Source organism: Schistocerca cancellata, chromosome 8 (genome assembly GCF_023864275.1).
Source record: "Schistocerca cancellata isolate TAMUIC-IGC-003103 chromosome 8, iqSchCanc2.1, whole genome shotgun sequence".
Taxonomy (NCBI): Eukaryota; Metazoa; Arthropoda; class Insecta; order Orthoptera; family Acrididae; genus Schistocerca; species Schistocerca cancellata.
The window spans coordinates 451,593,382-451,614,698 of record NC_064633.1 but is presented as its reverse complement, the minus strand read 5'-3'; positions in this window follow the sequence as shown (position 1 = coordinate 451,614,698).

Here is a 21,317-nt window from a genome sequence, read left to right as displayed (position 1 = left end):
TTATCCTACTGTATACGTAATACATTTTTTCCTTCTGAATTTCAATAAGTTAGTATAATCGATGTTCTGATTTCATTTCTTTTTTGTTTCATGCCATTATGTTGAAGAAGCTATAAACAATTTTCGAGGTAAATTTTAATATTTATGTCAAATTTCAAGCAATGTTGTAATCAAAGGGAAGTGTACTTAATGTTGAAACTATTGTAAGATGTGAAAGTTGTATTTGTACGCCTGGTCCATACGTAGGCAATGTATTAGAATATGTGGAATGTAAAACCTTTGGTGAATACCCTGTCTGTAGGGGAGCGGTAAAAGGTGGAGGCAGGCAGGCGTGGGAAAATACACACGGGCGTGGTACGGCACAATGGGCTCAGCAGTAGTAGTAGTCGGAGTTGGGCATCGATCTGAGAAACACGTGCTGGATCAAGGAGGCTCTCCTGGATAAAGTGGTTTCATTGAGCCTCGGATGCGCTGTTTCCGACGTCTATACAGCATGACAATATTCCATAGGCACTAAATGGAAAAGCATTGCGACGCCATGAAGAAGTAAAGTGCTGATATTTCATGAGCCATTGCTGTAATTGCACGTGTGCTTTGTGCCTCGCCGTCTCGCCGCCTGCCGACCGCCTCATCGATACGAAACGGTTGAAATTTTCAGTACTGTATTCGTGTGGACCAGTGTCACTTTTGCTACGTACTGTTCAATAATAACTTAAATTTTACCTGAACTATCCTATCAATTAATTATCCTCACAACTAACCTAGACAGGGTCCTTTCCGCATGTTGTGCAATCCGAGTGTCCCAAGATGAAGATTTAAAGTTTATGTTAATAATAATTACCTGCAGACTTATCTATGTTAGAATGGTGTTTAAAGAACCTTGTTGTTAATGAAATACTGGACGAATAATATAGGTCTGACCAAGTTGGAAGATAATATTGAAATTGGTTTAGTAATGAAGTTTATTTAAATTGAGACGAAAATAACGATAGTTAAATGAGCAGGAAATAAGACAAAAAGAGTGGTAAATCATATATTGGAAATCTAGAATGCTTAAGGCTCTCAATGATCAAACTTTCACTACAGTGATCATAACAGTTTCAGGGTCCCCCCCCCCTTCTCCTTTCTTTCTTTTGACTCAACCCCAGACTTGTACAAGGCGGAAACTCTAGTTTTTCCTCAATTAAACTTTTACTTCTGCTGCCTAACAAAATTTCTTTCGGTGGGAATCCAGTAGTTTCATGAAGTAAGGTGTTCATGACATTCTCAAAATCCGCTATAAATCTGCCCCAGACTCTAAATCATGCGCCTTCCTGTTTTTTTCCACAACGCACCTTGGTCGACTGTGAAATTGTCCCAAGATACGTTCCTGACCTGTGAACCATTTATATCTGGCGGCTTTTTCGGTTTCTCGAGTTCAAAGTCTTTACCTACTTGAACTCGTTGCAAAATAAACACTGAGTCGTCCGGTGGCTCTTTCTTTCTTTGTTCAGTCTCAACATCTGGATTTTGTTTTGAAACTTCGTCATCATTAGGAACAATATCGCAATTAACTATATTTCCATTATTTCCACTAGTACCGAAATACTCGTCCTCTGAACTGTCGTCCGAATCCGACCATTCTGGATCGCTTTCAGGTTCTAACATAAAAGCTTTTCTGAGACAGGCACTAAGTTATCCCTCTGCATTTTCGTCAGGTTTAGATTTTAACTCAGTATCCTATTTCGGCAAAACTTCCTCATTATCAGCTTTACTCACATCTACTGTTAATTCATATTTCGTGTAATCCTCGTGGACTTCAATTACTTTCAGGTAATTACCTGCTCCTTCCTTACGGTGCTTTTCGGTAGCAGCTCGTACTGTTGGCGGATCGTTACCAGAAGTTACTTCCTCGTCAATGCTTAGTATTTCATCCTCCAATTCCTTCCTATCTTTAATCATCGTCCTATCGGCAGCACGCGTACTCAGCGTGGTGCTGTTTACTCTCTCCTCTTCAACTTTGGGCCACGTCACATTATCGACGTCCCTATTATCTCCTTTTTCGCTAATCAATTTCCTTGCCTCATACTCCTTCTTAAAATCCTCCCACTCACATTGCTTTAGGCCCTTGTACAGATCGTCGATCTGCACACACCAATCAGTTACTTCTGCTAGATCATTCTCGCCGTTTACTTTTTTGCTAACACTGCTAACCGCGCCTCTCTGTCTCTCCACCGTTTCATCTACTATTTCCTTCGCCACGGAATTACCACCCGTAATGTATTCATCAGTTCTTACGGCAGTGTTCGTATCTAATGCTGCCGCATTGCTAGCGGCTCCTCTCTGAACAGCTGTTCTGCTAGGCTGGGCCATTGCCCTCTGATGCTCCACTCGCCTGTTAACATGAATCGCTCTGCTCGGCGAAGATGACTCATCCTCGCTTGCACCTGACGCTTGTTTCGCAACAACACGTTGCGTCGTTCCACGCCTGTCTCTAGCCTGTCTCATAACATTATTGTCAGTTCGGTATTTTTTCTTAAATCGGGGCCGGTATGTACTGTCCGCTTCCGTTTGGCCCGCAACGTTCGCGGAAATCAGTTTCCCGCGTCATTATTATCTTGCGCGGTATACCCTCTACCGCGACCTAGATAACTTCCCCTTCCTCTGCCTCTGCCTCTTCCTCTCTGTATCACGTTGACGCGAAACCCTTCGCCGTCATTTCTCTCGTCCCTATTACGATTATTTCTATTGCCAACATTCTGGTAATTGGCACGACTTTCGCGCCAGTGGTCTTCGTCTTCGACCCTTTCGAGAAACGCTTGGAAGCTGCGATGATTGCTTCCCATGTATCTCTTTGAATCTTCTGGAAGGTTTTTATATAGCTCCCATATTATTTCAGAATCGGATCTTCTTCCTCTTAAATGTGTCAAATTCCGGTACCAATATTCGCAGAAATCTTTTAAAGAATTCCTGCCCCTGTTATCTTGAAGTTTGGCCATGATAAACTCGCGCCACAAATGATCCTGTTTTTGTTCGGACCAATATTCTTCTGTAAACTTTTGCTTAAATTCTTCGTACGTCATTCGTTCCATATTCAAATTAATTCCCCAGCGCTTAGCGTCACCTGCTAAGGCGCTAATTACTACGTTTATCTTTTCCTGATCAGACAAGTGTTCAGGAAATATTCTCTCGCAATTTTTGATGAAATCTAACGGATGCCATCCGTTATGTTTCTTGGCGGGATCGAAGCGTTCCTCACCTTCCAATAGCTTCGTAAGTGGTGTGCCATTACAGACAACACCAGGCCTATCTTTAATTTTACCCTCAAGATCGAAAATTTTGCCTTGAATTTTCGATGTATTTTGTTCACACTTTAGTACACATCCGGTCACCTTTTCGCCTAATTCTCTTTCAGTGTCTGAAACTGCCTTTTTCAGCTGTGATATTCCGTGTTGGCATTCGTTTACGATCTCAGTTTTAAAACCGAAAACTTTTTCGTCTACTTTCGTTCCAACTAGAGGCTCTACTTTCTCTTGGATGTTGAGAATTTCAACATCAAACCTACTGTTAATGTTGTCAATTTCCCCCTGCATAGTATCCATATTTTTGTTAATTGTGTCAATTTCAAATTTCATAGTATTTACCACAGAACTTAAATTACCCACTTTTTGTTCTACCTGTTCTATTTGTTTACTAATTTTAACTCCTTGTTCTTCGACCTGTGCTTTAATCTGATTACTTTGTGTTTTAAGCTGCTCGTCAACGTGTGTTTTAAGCTGATCATTCTGTGTTTTGAGCTGCTCTGCAACGTGTATTTTAAGTTGATCATTCTGTGTTTTGAGCTGATCATTCTGTGTTTTGAGCTGCTCTGCAACGTGTGTTTTAAGCTGATCATTCTGTCCTGCAATTTGTTTAGTTAATTGTTCAAATAAATCGTTCATGCTTAAAATTTTCACACTGTCTTGTTCTACGGAATCGGTGTGTTCCGATCCTACTTCAAAATTTTCTTTCGGTTCTTTCTTCCTCTGTGGAGAATCAAACATGTCAGTGGATTCGTTCACGTACCCACTATCATCTACAAAGTCATCCCCTACTTCTTGTTTTATCCCTTGCTGTGTTCGAGGCAATCTCGACATTTCAATCTGTTCATTGACATGTTCGTGATATTGTATGTATGCCAACTGTCTTCCGCTAACGCCATCTGTTATCTGGCCGCTTAAACTTCTGCTATTGCCATGCGCATCTTCCATTACGCTCGGCACATCTACCCTGTCTACTTTCCTGTCCATACTGAATGCAGATTACACCACCCTATCGTGCTTGGCGTTCACTGCTATTTATTTTACTGACTAATATTGCAATTCGTGCCACTGAACATCCACTATTCGGTATTCACATTAATTTGTGACCGACAACAACTGGATGTCCTGTCACCGGGAAGCCACTTGTAACGCCTACGCTCGGGCGTACGTTAACTCTTTAAAGCCTGTACTATGGTAAGTTGACGGGCTTCACCTTGTAAGAAAGGATTTTAGTAAATATGTTGACCGCGTGTACCTGAATGGAGGCAAAATCAGACTTACACCCACTCAGTAACAACAATGATACGTCAAGCAAGCCTAAAGTGTAACTACACGTTAGAATGGACAAGAAACATACACAGCAGATGCTACCAATTGTTAATAATACGGTCGCCAGCCTAATTAGGCATTAAGTGAGTTTTTTTCTTGTACAAGTGGATGTACGTACAAGCATAACAACACGTAGTAATACTGCATTATATGGTAAACTTAAGAACCAGAAAAATCTACTGAACTAATATTTTCACTTTCTGTACTAATTTGGACAAGCTATAAATACACAATATTACACTATAATGATTACTACAAACTGCGTTTTGTCTATTGATCCGACTGAAATAGGGCATAGGTTACCCTAGAAATAGCACTTTTGAAACACACATACAAAGTCAATTTTAAGAAGAGTAAAACACTGATAAATTTAGGTTTTATATTGACTTTAACTTTGCTGGTCAAAGCAGTTCAGTACACTTCGGGATTCAAATGAATAGAAAAGAAAGAAAGGAGAAGGGGGGACGGGACCCTGAAACTGTTATGATCACTGTAGTGAAAGCTTGATCATTGAGAGCCTTAAGCATTCTAGATTTCCAATATATGATTTACCACTCTTTTTGTCTTATTTCCTGCTCATTTAACTACCGTTATTTTTGTCTCAATTTAAATAAACTTCATTACTAAACCAATTTCAATATCATTTTTCCAACTTGGTCAGACCTATATTATTCGTCCAGTATTTCATTAACAACAAAGTTCTTTAAACATCATTCTAACATAAATAGGTCTGCAGGTAATTATTATTAACATAAACTTTAAATCTTCATCTTGGGATACTCGGATTGCACAACCTTACAAGGGGAAACCACGACGTGGGGTTCACACATTTACTTCAAACTTTGTACACTTTTAGTAGGCCATTAGAAGAAAATAATGAGCAAGTACTAAGGTGCACTACTCTGGCAATTCCGAGAAAATCGCAAGGCAAGTTTCACGCTTCTATTATACAACTGATGTATGTGTGCGAAGGTGCCGGTCGTAAAAAGTCATTACGGTTAAGTGGTTAGTGATCGAGCTTCGTAATATGAAAGTGTAAGAGACAACTGTGCGACTCCCACTGAGCCTCAATTATTAATCAATTTTTTTCAGCACTGGTCATATTACTTATGACATTTGAGAGGTAATATAACGAAAAGAATCACGTGTATCTGCATGAAGTATCTAAGTGAAGTTTCAGTTTGTTTTCCATGTCTGTAAGACAAATACCATCCCGCAACGTGTAATGTCTAGAGTACATCCGACGAATAATTGTACGTTATTCTTGTGGTCTGGCACATTGTGACTTACTACATTACTCATTGTGAATAATGTCATTCGTACCCTTGAAAATTTAATTACAGATAGTATATAGTCCAATAACATATGAAATTCACTACAAAAATGGGTCAAATGGCTCTGAGCACTATGGGACTCAACTGCTGAGGTCATCAGTCCCCTAGAACTTAGAACTACTTAAACCTAACTAACCTAAGGACATCACACACATCCATGCCCGAGGCAGGATTCGAACCTGCGACCGTAGCGGTCGTGCGGTTCCAGACTGTAGCGCCTTTAACCGCTCGGCCACTCCGGCCGGCAATTCACTACAACTTCATGAAAATGCGCGTGTTTTTTTCATTATATTACCTCTCAAATGTCATATAAATTAAATACTGTGAACAGTGATGACAAAAAAGAAATTTAAAAAAATACGTTTTAGCGGGATTCAAACCGTCGCCTCGTCCACGCCCTTATCGCGAAGTGCGAAGAAAATGGTTCTTTTTTTTATTTTTTATTCTAAATATGTTCGTTGCATTTGTTCTGGGGGAACGCCCCATGACACCCGTTCAAGTTCATCGTTGTTCCCTCACTCAGTGTTTTTTGTTACAGAAGGCAGCTAACCCTCTGACCGAACACGCTGAGCTGCCGTGCCGGCTCGGGTTGACTACAACGGCTTCGTCGGACAGATAAATCAGTTATATAATAGACGCATAAAACTTCTCTCGAAATTTTGTCGGTACTGCCAGAGTATTGCAACTTACTAAGTTGCTCACTATGTTGTTTTAATGGCCTACTGAAGGTGAACAAAGTTTATTTATAAAGTCCTGGCCTCCTCTTGTTAGTATGTACATACATCAGCATCTTCCTTGTTTTTCCTCCGTGTCAAACAGTCTTCCCGCATACACATTACATAATTTACTAATTGATGTTTTCTACACTGCACCACTAACAAGGGGAAGGCCTCAGACACGGCCAACCGATTCGGCTCAAATTTGGCAGGTCGCTTGTGTACAACCTAAAACGAAGGACTCTAAGATATTTTGGGTCAACACCCACCCCTCCCACCCACCCCCAATTTTGAGAAAATCACCCCTAAAGGTTATGACGAGCAATCGACACAAAATTAGAGGGATCGATAGATAATTTTTCATCATCAGGTATGGGGTCCGCAAACGCAAACTTTTCCAGGAATCGAGGAAAGAAACTTTTACAACTGCCACGTCTGTATCCACATGGTAAACGCTTTTCACCGACAAGCGTAAAAAATAAATTAAAAAAAAAAAACAAAAAATAAAGTAAGATAAAAATAAAAAATAAAAAAATAGCGCAACGGTCAAGGTAACTGGCTGGGAATCGGAGGTCGCTTGTGTACAACCTAAAACGAAGGACTCTAAGATATTTTGGGTCAACACCCACCCCTCCCACCCACCCCCAATTTTGAGAAAATCACCCCTAAAGGTTATGACGAGCAATCGACACAAAATTAGAGGGATCGATAGATAATTTTTCATCATCAGGTATGGGGTCCGCAAACGCAAACTTTTCCAGGAATCGAGGAAAGAAACTTTTACAACTGCCACGTCTGTATCCACATGGTAAACGCTTTTCACCGACAAGCGTAAAAAATAAAAAAAAACAAAAAATAAAGTAAGATAAAAATAAAAAATAAAAAATAGCGCAACGGTCAAGGTAACTGGCTGGGAATCGGAGGACCCGGGTTCGAATCTCGAAGAAACCAAGCGGATGTTATTCTTTTCGTTTGTATTTTTCCACATCTCAATCGATAGGGATAGGAGGGTTAATGACGTAAGTAAATCAATAAGGAATGATAATAATAAGGTAGGCAAATAAATTTCTCAAATCTCTTGGGATAGTAAACAACTAAAATGTTACTCCAGGTCACTTGACAATGGCTCTTCCAGTCACTGTTACGTGTCCTCACTTTTCTTCGAACAACTAGATGGATGGTACTTGTCATAAAACAATCGAAACAAATATACTCATGGCACCAAGAACATCTAATGAATGCAATCTTTCGACAGCTACACTGTTCCTTTCTGAGAGTCGGCGGAAAACAAACTTGGTTTACATTTAAGAATATGTCTTTTTCGGGAATTAATTTTGATGCGTACCACGCATACGATATCATTGCCTGAAAAATCGGTGCCTAAAGTTGGTTGTAAATTATGCTGTGAATAGTTATTGCATCCGTGCGGTTATGCAATTCCCGCTGGGTTTCCAGAAGCATACTGCAATTCTGAAGCCTGGAAATAAAGTTTTTAACCTGGCGATAGAAATAAACATCACACGGCTGGCACACAGGTGTGCAGTTTGGCGGTATTACTTTTACTGTGCACATCGGCTGACCCTCGCCATCTATAAACATTCTGTCATATATTGCCGGCAGGTGTGGCCGTGCGGTTCTAAGCGCGTCAGTTTGGAACCGCGTGACCGCTACGGTCGCAGGTTCGAATCCTGCCTCGGGCATGGATGTGTGTGATGTCCTTAGGTTAGTTAGGTTTAAGTAGTTCTAAGTTCTAGGGGACTGATGACCTCAGTAGTTAAGTCCCATAGTGCTCAGAGCCATTTGAACCATTTTTTTGTCATATATTGTAGTACTAATTTGTCCACTCCAGGAATCCAATATTAGGCAAAACTTGGTATCAGAAACGTATTGTTTTAAAACATACTCAAGAAATGTTCTGTAAATCGCATTCGTCAGTTTCCCGGATTTGGAGCAGGTAATGTAAACATTTTTCAACGAGTCGGTTAAACGATTGACCTCTTCTATAACCCGAGGACCAAATGCAACATTCGTTTCTTGTAAACTCAGGAAAACCTTAGGTAACACTTTTCCAAAGGCTGTGATGGCATACTGCGCCGTGTACGAATGTGTTAGTTTGTTTTTACTACCAACTGCGACAAGGGTTCGTTTTTCTCCCTTATGTGATAACGTGCGTCGAATATTCACACGATACTCGCATCCTGTTTGAACGGTGTTGATCACGTAATCACCATTAAAACCGGTCATAGGTGACTCCGTTTGCGTGCTGAAAAGAGCCACCACTTTCTGCATATCTTCTATATTTTGTACCTCCCTATGAGAGACGTATTTAGTGACGTGCCGTTGACGAATTTTATATTCCGATTTTCAATTTCTTGCCCAAGATAATGATGCAGCAAACGTAAAATCCTTGTTGGCCGTATACTGAAGCGCTGCACCTGCAGCCCACTCCTAAAGTATTCTTGTTGTTACATCCTCGTTACGACAACGAGATTCGACAAATCGGTCGTATGTCCACTTATTTATCGTCTAGTATTTGTCGTTTCTTGTCCCTCCTTTAACGATATCACTTTCCCACAATTTCAGGTCCTTCTACCTTTTCAGGCCTGTTGTTGCTTCATTCTTTTGCAGTGTTTGTAAGTTCCAATTTGGATGATTCCTGGATAGCGCTACCACCTTAACTTTTACTTCAAGGGGTATAGCGCCGTAGTTAAATCTTTTAGTAACCTGTTCGTAATACTCATCGGGAACAGATGAAGCACATATTCCCAGTGACATGGAGATTTCCACAGTGTTATGACCATTTTGCAATTCACTAGTCGGGTTATCTTCCACTGAATCACCTTCTGCTTCGTCTTCATGGTATAGTACTTCAGTATCAACAAAAGTCATTTCGTTCGTCAGCTCCAAAAATCGCTCGACGATGGCCGCTCCTATCAATCTGGAACGCCGAGAAACAGAACTGCCTGCTTCCGGTAGGGCATTGATAATGCATCTGTCTTGCAAAACATTTACAAACCAAAACACAAAAAAAAATGGCTCTGAGTACTATGGGACTTAATATCTGAGGTCATCAGTCCCCTAGAACTTAGAACTACTTAAACCTAACCAACCTAAGAACATCACACACATCCATGCCCGAGGCAGGATTCGAACCTCCGACCGTAGCGGTCGCGCGGTTCCAGACTGAAGCACCTAGAACCGCTCGGCCACACCGGCCGGCACCAAAACACAGCGTCGGTAACCTCCCGTTTGCCATCGTCTCTGACAGGCTCCCAACTGTATATTACAGCGCTTGTCGAAGGGTGTGTATCCTCCATTATTTAGATTATGCACCTGAAAGATGTGACACAACAAACAATAACTTGTTACTACGGCATAAACAGACGAGCTAATTACTACAAACTACAACCGTACTCGTCATATGTTACTTACGGAAGAACACTGTATTCATTCACAAAACGTATTTTATTTGGTGCATTAACGATGGAAAAATCACTACATGCATCCGCGAGGTTTGCGGCAGCCTAATGGCGGAAAACAACTCTTTCCGATTGACTTCTATAAGGCTCGTGCTGGAAACCCTTACTCTTCCAGCTTCACAACTATGACGAAGAGGCAACCGGGACAACGTGCATTCTGTTCCGTGCTTCGCTGTAAACAAGCGTCGCGCGGTTGGCTATCTGTGATCCCTCGTGAGAAATTCGCAGCACTCTTACTCGGAGTTGTTTTCATGTGACAAGGCATAAAAGTTTAATACTTTACTAACTCACGGCGTTTGGGAAATTAGTTTACCTACCTTATTATTGTCGTTCCTTATTGATTTACTTACGTTATTAACCCTCCTATCCCTATCAATTGAGATATGGAAAAATAAAAACGAAAAGAATAACATCCACTAGGTTTCTTCGAGATTCGAACCCGGTTTTTCCAATTCCCAGCCAGTTAACTTGGCCGTTGCTAAGTTTTGCGAAAAGTGTTTACCATTGGGTATAGATGCGGCAGTTCAAAAAGTTTCTTTCTTCGATTTCTGGAAAAGTTTGCGTTTACGGACCTCACACATGATGATGAAAAATGCTCTATTTGCAATTATCTATCGATCCCTCCAATTTTGTGTCGATTGCTCGTCATAACCTTTAGGGGTGATTTTCTCAAAATTGCGGGTGTGTTAACCCAAAATATCTTAGAATCCTTCGTCTTAGGTTGTACACAAGCGACCTGCCAAATCTGAGCCGAATCGGTTGGCTGTGTCTGAGGCCTTCCCCTTGTAAGTGGACTACGCCTCCAGTATAGACTAACCATTTTGCATCCACGCTTCAACACCTGACGTGCTGCCAAAGGGAAAATAAGCACCAATGACTTGCCCTTGCCATGTGTACTTCGAGGTACTAACCAACATAAAGCCATACTACATCTAATAGTTATAATCATTAGCCTACAAATGAAGCAAATGCTGACGTAATGTTGTTCAGTACACTGTCCTCAGTCAGCAATAAAAATATCTGCACTTATACCGTTACATCCTGTGTATACCGGGTATCCCAGACGTGTTGTTACAAGCTTCGAGGAGCTGTAGAGGGTGTCTTTAGAAATGAACCGACGATAGGGACAAACGTCCGGAAATTTCATCGAACGATACTACAGATACTACCAGCACACGGCACTAGGCCACCCCTACGGCAGAAAACAAGACTTTGTAAGCCGAAGAGCCGTAGGCGGAACGTTTCGAAATCTTGTTTGTTATTCAGTGATAGCGGATGATTGGCATGATCACCAATGGAGAAGAATGGAGCTAGCTGCTGCTCAGACAATCTTGCCTCCTGTGAATGCGATGCTTTGTTGCTTCGGTGGACGACGGTTTCGAACACAGGTTTCCACCTGCAGTTTATTTTTATCCTGTGTACCGAAAAACATTGGGAATTTTAGAAGCTATCAACGGAAGAAAAATAACTGCGCATGGAAGCCCGTGTCTGAAACAGTCATCCACAGAGACAGCAGACCACTGCATTCATGGGAGACAAGGGGTGTCTATGCAGCAACTACGTAGCTCCTTCTTCTCCAGTGGCGATAGTGGCAATTAGTCGTGATCACTGAATAACAAACAATATTCCACCAACAGTCCTCCAGCGTACAATGTCACGTTTGCTACCCAAGGGGTGGTCTGATGGCAGGCACAGGGTCGTGTGACTTTGACGCTCTGTAGCGTTGTTGGACGATGTTTCCGGACATGGTTTAAAATCCTCTATTTGTTCCTCAAAACATCCTCTACAGCAACTCCAAGATGGTCGCAACATTTTTGACACACCCTGTATCGTTTTGTTTTTTCACTTTAGAGCAACGTGTTCACAACTGTCTGCAACGAAGCCCTGAATATGGTCTCAGATTTCCTCCCATACTTGGTCAGCTCATTTTTTTTCACTAAACGATGGTGTGGAACTGTATCAAATGTTTTCCCGAAGTCAAAAAACAGGGCATCAACTCGGCCGGCGTTGTTTATGGTGCTCTGGATCTCGTGGTCGAACAGAGAAAGTGTAGTTTCGCAAGACCTCTATTTCCGGATTCCATGTTGACTTTCACTTCTCAACACATGTCGTTATAAGTGAGCATAAAAAATGTTCCATTAGTCTGCGTCATATTTTCTGTAACACAGTCCCATATTTTTTGCATGTATCCTCCTGAAATTTGCCTTCAAGCGAGTGTAAATTACACAAGGGAAATATTCTCCAGTTACGCGACATTTAAAGGTACAAGCAATTCAAAAGTTTTGCGTATGCATTTTGCCGCGTCATGAAAGCACATATGAACAACGATGGAATCGTGTCTCATTATCCGAATAGTTACTTTTAAAAATGTAATTATTTTAATCTTAACTAATCGAGTTTTCTGTTCTCCCATCGCTGAATGTTAGACCAATGAGTAATGGATGGCTCACGACATTCTTCACAGACCTTCTGACCGTCAAGCTTTCGTTCAGTTCTTACTCCGCGAAAATGTAAAAACAAGAAAACTTATTATGACAGGATTTTGTCTCACACAAAGATAGGTTCTTTCTCTTATACGAGAATTATTAATGAAAGTGCCGAGATCAAGCTCAAATCGTTTTGTCATTGAACAATGGCGATTGCATTCCTGTTTGAAAACGGCCTGCTGTGAAATAATAACTTACTGATTTGGTTAGAGAATGACATAAAATGGGTACTTCAAATATTTCTACCAAATAAAAACTCACAATCAGTAATTATTCAACGAATATTTTAGACGAGCAACACTTACAATATTCTTCCAATCCAGGGGAAGACAGAAAACGTTAATAATCTTGTTCAAACAAAAGAAGGATAGTAACATCACAGTCTAACATAACATTCGCACACTCCGTGGTCTCGTTCATGGAGATAAAATAAAAAAGGGAGGTGACATTACGTCACAAATTTGAAGCCGATGTCCGCCAACTTGGCTACCCCCAAAACATTAGATTCACCGCATTCATACCTCCGTGGTTCACCGCTTTGCTACTTCTCTGTGATGTCACTCTGACGTGCCCGTGCCGAGTTTTTACCATTTTGGGTGCTTTGATTGTGTGGAAACGAAGTTGTTTCATCCAAAAATGCCAGTTTGCATGTGTAATAATCAGTCCGATCTTAATCCAAAGTTTAAAGGAATCACATTTCATTTTTATCTGGAGCAGTGCCAGCACTGTTTTCTTTTGTACACATGAATTATTGTTGCACTAGAATGAAATTTTCAATCTGCAGCACTGGTATGAAACTTCCTGTCAGATTAAAACTGTGTCCCGGAACGAGACTCGAACTCGGGAGCTTTGCCTTTCGCAGGCAAGTGCTCTACCAACTGAGCTACCCAAGCACGAGTCAGGCTCCGTTCTCGCAGCTTTACTTCTGCCAGTACCTCGTCTCCTTCCTTCCAAACTTCACAGAAGCTCTCCTGCGAACCTTGCAGAACTAACACTACCTTCCAAGGTAGGATACGATGTACTGGCGGAATTAAAGCTGTGATGACGGGACGTGAGTCGTGCTTCGGTAGCTCAGTTGGTAGAGCACTTGCCCGCGAAAGGCAAAGCCCCCGAGTTCGAGTCTCGGTCCGGCGCACAGTTTTAATCTACCATAAAGTTTCATAACAGCGCACTCTCCGCTAGAGAGTGAAAATTTCATTCTGGAAACATCACCCAGGCTGTGGCAAAGTCATGTTTCCGCAATATCCTTTCTTCCAAGAGTGCTAGTTCTGCAGGGTTCGCAGAAGAGTTTCTGTGAAGTTGGGAAGATAGAAGACGAGGTACTGGCAAAATTGAAGCTGTGAGGAGGGGTCGTGAGTCGTGCTTGGGTTGCTCAGTGGTAGAACACTTGCCCGCGAAAAGCCAAGGTCCCGAGTTCGAGTTTTGGTCTGGCATACAGTTTCAATTTGCCAGGAAGTTTTTATTGTTCCATTGCTTAATTTTATTGTAATGGTTTTATTTCTGTCGTCTGACTTTATAATTGCCTTACTTTACTCAGAAAGGACACTTTCACTTGCTTCCTGTGTTTTTCATTGCCTTCAAAGTCGCAAAAGCTCTGACATTCGAGCCACACTGTATCAACGGTCTCGTCCTCGCATAACACACATCCACATAACCGCGCTGATTGCTGGGACACCCTTTAATGCCGTAAATTCCTCCCGCCGATAATTATTATTCAATGTCCACATTTCCTCCCACTTTAAAAAAGATTTTGGGTAGAACAGCCGGAGACAGCGGTCGTGTGTGCTTGAGTTTTGTGTGTATAATTGTATGAATGTGTATGTGTGCTGTGCTTCCTTACTGAAGAAGACTTTGGCTGAAAATATTTGTGAACACTCTTTTCGTCGTGCCTGCGTGTTGCTCTACGTGTGAGTAGTAATCTATCCGTTTTACAGTATAATTATTCCCTCATGAAGTTTATTATAAATAATCCACCACACTTCACCAGAAACAATAATGTACATAACTACAATAACAGAAGAAAAAATGACATTCGTTATGGCACATTGAGATTGACTGTAGCACAAACAGGGGTTCACAATATTCCAGCCAAAAGTTCTGATCACTAACCCACCGATATAAAATGACTGACACAGCAAAATAAAATATGAAACTAAACTGAAAACGTTTCTCTTTGATAAATCCTATTCCGCGGCGGATTATATATTACTGTAATGTGTAAATGGTGAGGGTTAGGAACTCTAACATCTGCCTTTAATTTAAAGACATAAAAACTAATAAATGAACAGTATGGACGCATACTTACGAAAAGAAAAGATGGCAGTATATAATTACTCGTTCCAAATCATTACGATTTATCTTGCAAATGATATATGGAATATGAAACTAAGTAACTAACTATTGGTATGTCACAAAGTATGGTAGAGACTTACATACTCTGAATACCTCAAAATGAAATTCAAAAGTAAAATCAAGCACATGATCAAAGTAGTTGTACATTCCAGTTGTGCAATGTTTGGTTAGTCGTGAAAAACTGACAGTTACTGACCAGAAATATTCTGGGAAGAGAAGCAAATAGGAAAGGTAGACAAACATCTTAAACAGGTTAGACTATCACTACTAAAAAGTTACTCACATACACGTTAAAGCAAATTATCCATTTTAAGGGGTATTAAGCATTTGAGGCCATTCCCTTAATTTATAGCATTCCACACCGTTGGAAGTTGTTTAAAAAGGATACCTTTTTTACCCTGTAAGTTGCTATTATTGCCCATACACTGAATGACGTATCATAGGCAAGATTTCAAAGTGAAAAGATGGACAATCTACAGTGAGACTAATGCACTGATCATCGAATAAAACAAGAACTCTATTCTGCATGAAGGTACACCTCTATGCTGTTCTGTTTCTTTGACATTTCAGTAATCATTCACTTCTTTGACATCAACAATATACTGCAATATGCCTTGCTTCTTCCCTCATTGCACATGTTTATGGGCTAGCAAACAACACGTAGGTAAGTTTTTTATAAAAACGCGAACACTTGAAATGTTGTGTATACGAGTTGAAAGCTGAAAATTTAACTAACAAGAAGTAGTACTGATACCAGCAAGCAAAAAAGCATTGGTTTCGGAGTTCCTGTTTCATTTGCTATCTATACAAATACAGTAGAAGTGGAATTAAATGGATTACGAAAGAATGCTTTTCTCGTCCTTCCTTCTGTTTCCAGTTATCCGAAATGTAGCAGCAAAAGACAAGGTACGTTAACGAGACGAAAGATGTCATACTACCAGAGCAAATACGCATTCCAGAAAGGAAAAAAGGTTGAAATTGCCTTCAAGGCTCTATGTTATTCATGTGAACTCTATAATTTTTAGTAATTAAACCGGTTGTTGCGCGCAGATGACAGAAATAATGAACAAGAAGCAATCGTAAACAGTAATCTGCTAATGTTTTTGGCTACTTAAAATGGCTGCAGGACCCGCCCACTTTGGCTTCAAAACAACGTAAAGCGTAAGTCTGTAATGCCATCTCCCTTCTTTTCTTACCTCCATGGTCTCGTTTCTGTTACCCCCGACAGCAGCGCCCCAAGCGGCCAGCAAGCGACACTTCTGAATACGATATCGAATGAGTGCGAATACTAATGTTTATGTTGATTTGTAAAATAACTTTTGCAATAGGGAGCTATGCAGTGGTATAAAAATCTACAACTAAAAATTTACAGCACATTTGAGGTTATTTAGTTTCATAAGGACGCTGGGAGACACGAATGAGTGCCTTACATGACAGTTCATTTACGATTCTCTTCTAGCGTACAGACATGTACTGAATAATGTCGTTTTCCTTTACTAACAAAAAATTGCTAGTTAACACTAGAAGACCTGACCTTTTGCAGGAAGAGGTCGTACATCTACCCAACTAAGTCGAGTTTTGTTCGCTACGCTTTCAGCCACATCAGTGAATACGGTGAGCGTGGAACGTCGGATTGTAATAACTATACTATTTAACATATCAAATAAGCCGCCGCAACATTAACGTAAGGGAAAACGAGACAGTCGAGCTAATTAATCGTGTAAAGGAATAAAACTATTTCCCAGCACAGAAGAAATCAGTTCCACTTTTCTTTGCTGTAACTGAGCCACAGAGAGGAAGAATCTTAAACATATTCACTTTCGATGCAAAAGTTATTACATTTATAGAAATATTCTTGTATTAGAATATGGAGTGAAGCGTAAGAAAGGGCGAATCACTGAACCCCATAAAAATTTTAAGTGTCGAGAGAATTGCCCATGATAGTAATAACAGACAACAACAGAGATGTGCTTCTCGTCATGAAATGTGTTTATATTCTCTTGCTTTCAGCAGAATAAGCTATAAATATAGATATACCTTAATTGAATGTATTACTTCACGAATAAGTTATAGCTTATGTCGTTAAATCAGTATGATCCGGCTGCTTTTTCGTGTGTTTCACGATAATTCAGGCCTTTGGCATCTTACTAACGCACAGAACGCCGTTAAGTAGAAAATAATAAATAATAAAACACTATCCATACGACGCATGTGACAGTCTGTTTTCTCACCACTTAAACCGCCAGTGTCGCTCCACCTTTCAAACGGTAACAACTTCCGCAGCAGGGAGTGTCGTGACTGTATATATTAGACTGTGCTCACATTTTATTGTTTCAAAACGATAAACGATAAACACATGCAAGCAGCATCTTAGAATATACTACATTTTCTTTGTTGTTGTTATGGTCATCAGACCGAAGACTGGTTTGATGCAGCTCTCCATGCTACTCTATCCTGTGCAAGTCTTTTCATCTCCAAGTAACTACTGCAACCTCCATTCTTCTCAATATGCTTACTGTGTTCATCTCTTGATCTACTTTTACGTTTTTAACCCCCATATATTTCCCTTCAGTACTAAACTGGTGACCCCCTTGGTGTCTCAGAATGTGTCCTACCAACCGATCCCTTCTTCTAGTTAGAATATGCCACAGATTTCTTTTCTCCCCAGATCTATTCAGTATCTGCTCATTAGTTAAGTGACGTACCCATCTGATCGTCAGCATTCTTGCGTAGCACCATATTTCAAAAGCGTATATTCTCTTCTTGTCAAAGCTGTTTATCATCCGCGTTTCATTTCGATACATGGCTACACTCCATACAAATTCTTTGAGAAAATGATGTCTTGACACTTAATCTATAATTGATGTTAACAAATTTCTCTTCTTCAGAAACGCTTTTCTTGCCATTGCTGGTCGGAAATTTGTCTATTACCGGGCACTTGTTTCGACTTAGGTCTTTCAGTGCTCTGTCAAATTCTTCATGTAGTATCATATCTCCCATCTCCTCTTCATCTACCTCCTCTTCCCTTTCTGTAATATAGCCCTCAAGTACATCTCCCTTGTACAGACCCTCTATACACTCTTTTCATCTATCACCTTTTCCTTCTTTGATTAGTACTAGTTTTCTATCTCAATTCTTGATATTCATACATCAGCTTCTCTTTTCTCCAAAGGTCTCTTTAAATTTGATGTAGTTATCTGCTTTTCTCCTAATGAAATATGCTTCTAATTCCTCACATTTTTCCTCTAGCCATTCGTGCTTACTCATTTTGCACTTCCTGTCAATCTCGTTTTTTAGATGTCTATATACCATTTCACCTACTTCATTTGCTGCATTTCCATATTTTCTCTTTTCATCACTTAAATTAAATGTCTTCTGTGTTATCCAAGAATTTCTATTAGGCCTGGTCTTTTTACGTATTTGATCCTCTGCTGTCTTCATTATTTCCTCTCTTAAAGCTACCCATTCGTCTTCTACTGTATTCCTTTCCCCTATTTCAGCCAATCGTTGCGTTATGCTCCCTCTGAAGCTCTCAACTACCTCCCGTTCTTTCAATTTATCAATTTTCCATCTCCTTAATTTCATACTTTTTTTCCAATTTCTTCCGTTTTAACCTACAGTTCATAACCAATAAATTGTGGTCATAGTCCACATCTGTCGCTAGAAATGTCTTAAAGTTTAAAATAGAGTTCTGAAATCTCTGTTTTACTATTATGTAATCTAACAGAAACCTTTCGGTGTCTCTAGGTCTCTTCCACATACACAACTTTCTTTCATCATTCTTAACCCAATTGTTAGCAATAATTAATGATCTGTTTAAAACTCTATCAGGCTGCTTCCTCTTTCATTCCTTTCCCGTAGTCCATTCATTTACTATTTTTCCTTTTCTTCCTTTTCTTACCTTTGAAGTCCAGTCCCCTACCACAGTTAAATTTTTGTCCCCCTTAACTATTTTAATAATTTCTTTTTATCTCGTCATACACTTCTTCAATCTCATCTGCAGAGCTAGTTGACATTAAACTTGTGCTACTGATGTAGGTGTGGGCTTCATGTTTATCTTGCCTATGATGATTTGTTCACTATGCTGTTCATAGTAGCTTATCCGCATTCCTATGTTCGTATTCTTTATTAATTCCACTCCTGGATTACCCATATGATCATTTGATCAAGAATTCTATTCCTCCTGCCATTGAACTTCAGTAATTCCCTTTACATCTAACTTGAACCTGTCCATTCCCCTTTCTCAGTAATCTAAGCTACCAGCTCGTTTAAGGGATCTAATATTCCAGGCCCCCACCCATAGAATGCCAGTTATGTTTCTCCTGACGATGACATCATCCCGAGCATTCTCCGCCCGAAGATCTGAATGGGGGACTATTTTGCCTCCTGAATATTTTCCCGAAGAGTATGCCACTATCATTTTATCACCTAGTAGAGCCTCATGCCCTCGGTAAAAATTACAGTTGTAATCTCCCCTTGCTTTGAGGCACTCGTAGTACCAGCACAGAAACGCTGTTTTGGTAGGTGTTACACGGTTATATCAGTCTATAATCCAGACTGTTGCCCCTGCAACTACTGAAAAGGCTGCTGCTCGTCTTCAAGAACCATTCATTAGTCTGGCCTCCCAACAGATACCCCAGTGTTGTGGTTCCACCTACGGTACGGCTCTTTGGATAGCTGACACACGCATGCCTCCCCATCAACAGCAAGGTGGCAAGGTCCTTGGTTCATGGGGGTAACATTTTCTTTATGTTGCGTAACTGAGTTGTATTGGTGAGCTTTACAAATTTCCATGATTTTAAAAGAAGGAACTGTTTCACTACGACCTCTCTTGAAAATTGGAATTTCCAGCGCGTTCTTTTGTAGTCACTTCGTTGCTCTGCTACTGTTAGAAGGGTAAACAGTTCTTTCGCAGAATCTGTGTGGAATCTGTGTCAATATTTTTTAATGGAAAAATGTAGTTTGTCTAACACAGACAAAACTGTCGAGGAAACTTCAGGACGTGTAGCACAGTATTTCAGTGGCAGTTCTGTAAGCGTGGGCCCTTAAGCGACAATACTTTTTAATTAATCAAAACACATTCCCAGAGCGCATACATAACAAAAGTAGGTAGAACTCTCGCCCAGCTTTCCAAAGTAATTAATTGCTGATATAACAATATACTACTGGGTAAAAACAATTACTCGGCCCACAATAGCAAAATAAATAAAACTTCAAGGCGGGCACTCAGGAAAATAGAAGTCTAAGTACGTATATGCATGTAATTCATAATAATTGCTTCGCCCCACTAAAACTACCCTTTAAAAAAATCCGGGTAACGCGCACTGAGGATTCTATGAAAACTTAATTACGTATATCGATTCATCCCGACAATCGAGAATTTTATGATTATCTGTTTTAGATATCGATATTGGCGAAATATTAAAGTATGAGACATAAATGGCCGTATCTTTTGACTGCATTGACGTATCAGTTTAAATTTTCTACACCGCCAAGACACCATTTTTTTTTTCGTGTGGTATAATTACAAATTAATAATTTCGGATTTTTTTCCTTCACTCGTACTGTGCAACCTTGCTTTCTGCCAAATACACTGAAGAGCCAAAGAAACTGTTACACCTGCCTAATATCTTGTAGGGCCCCCACGAGCACGCACCGAACGAGGTGGCGCAGTGGCTAGCACACTGGACTCGCATTCGGGAGGACGACGGTTCAATCCCGCGTCCGGCCATTCTGATTTAGGTTTTCCGTGATTTCCCTAAATCACTCCAGGCAAATGCCGGGATGGTTCCTTTGAAAGGGCACGGCCGACTTCCTTCTCCGTCCTTCCGTAATCCGATGAGACCGATGACCTCGCTGTCTGGTCTCCTTCCCCAAAAACAACCCAACCCACGATCACGCAGAAGTGCCGCAACACGACGCACCATGGACTCGACTAATGTTTGAAATAGCGCAAGAGGGAATTGACACTATGAATCCTGTACGGCAGTCCATAAATCCGTAAGAGTACGGGAGGGGTGGAGATCACCTCTGAACTGAACGTTGAAAGGCATCCCAAATATGCTCAAATAATATTCATGTCTGAGGAGTTTGGTGGACAGCGGCAAGTGTTTAAACGCAGAAGAGTGCAACTCTGTTGCAATAATGATTGTGTGGACGATGTGGCCTATTCTACACCTTATTTTAGATATATATGACGATGCTATGCTGATTATATTTGTTTTCACGATGCCATTATGACCTTATCACCTTAGGACATGGTGTAAAAAAAGATCTGAGGATGGTCATTACGAACTGAAACGGGTCATCGTCTAAAGAATTGATATTGTGATCATAGACT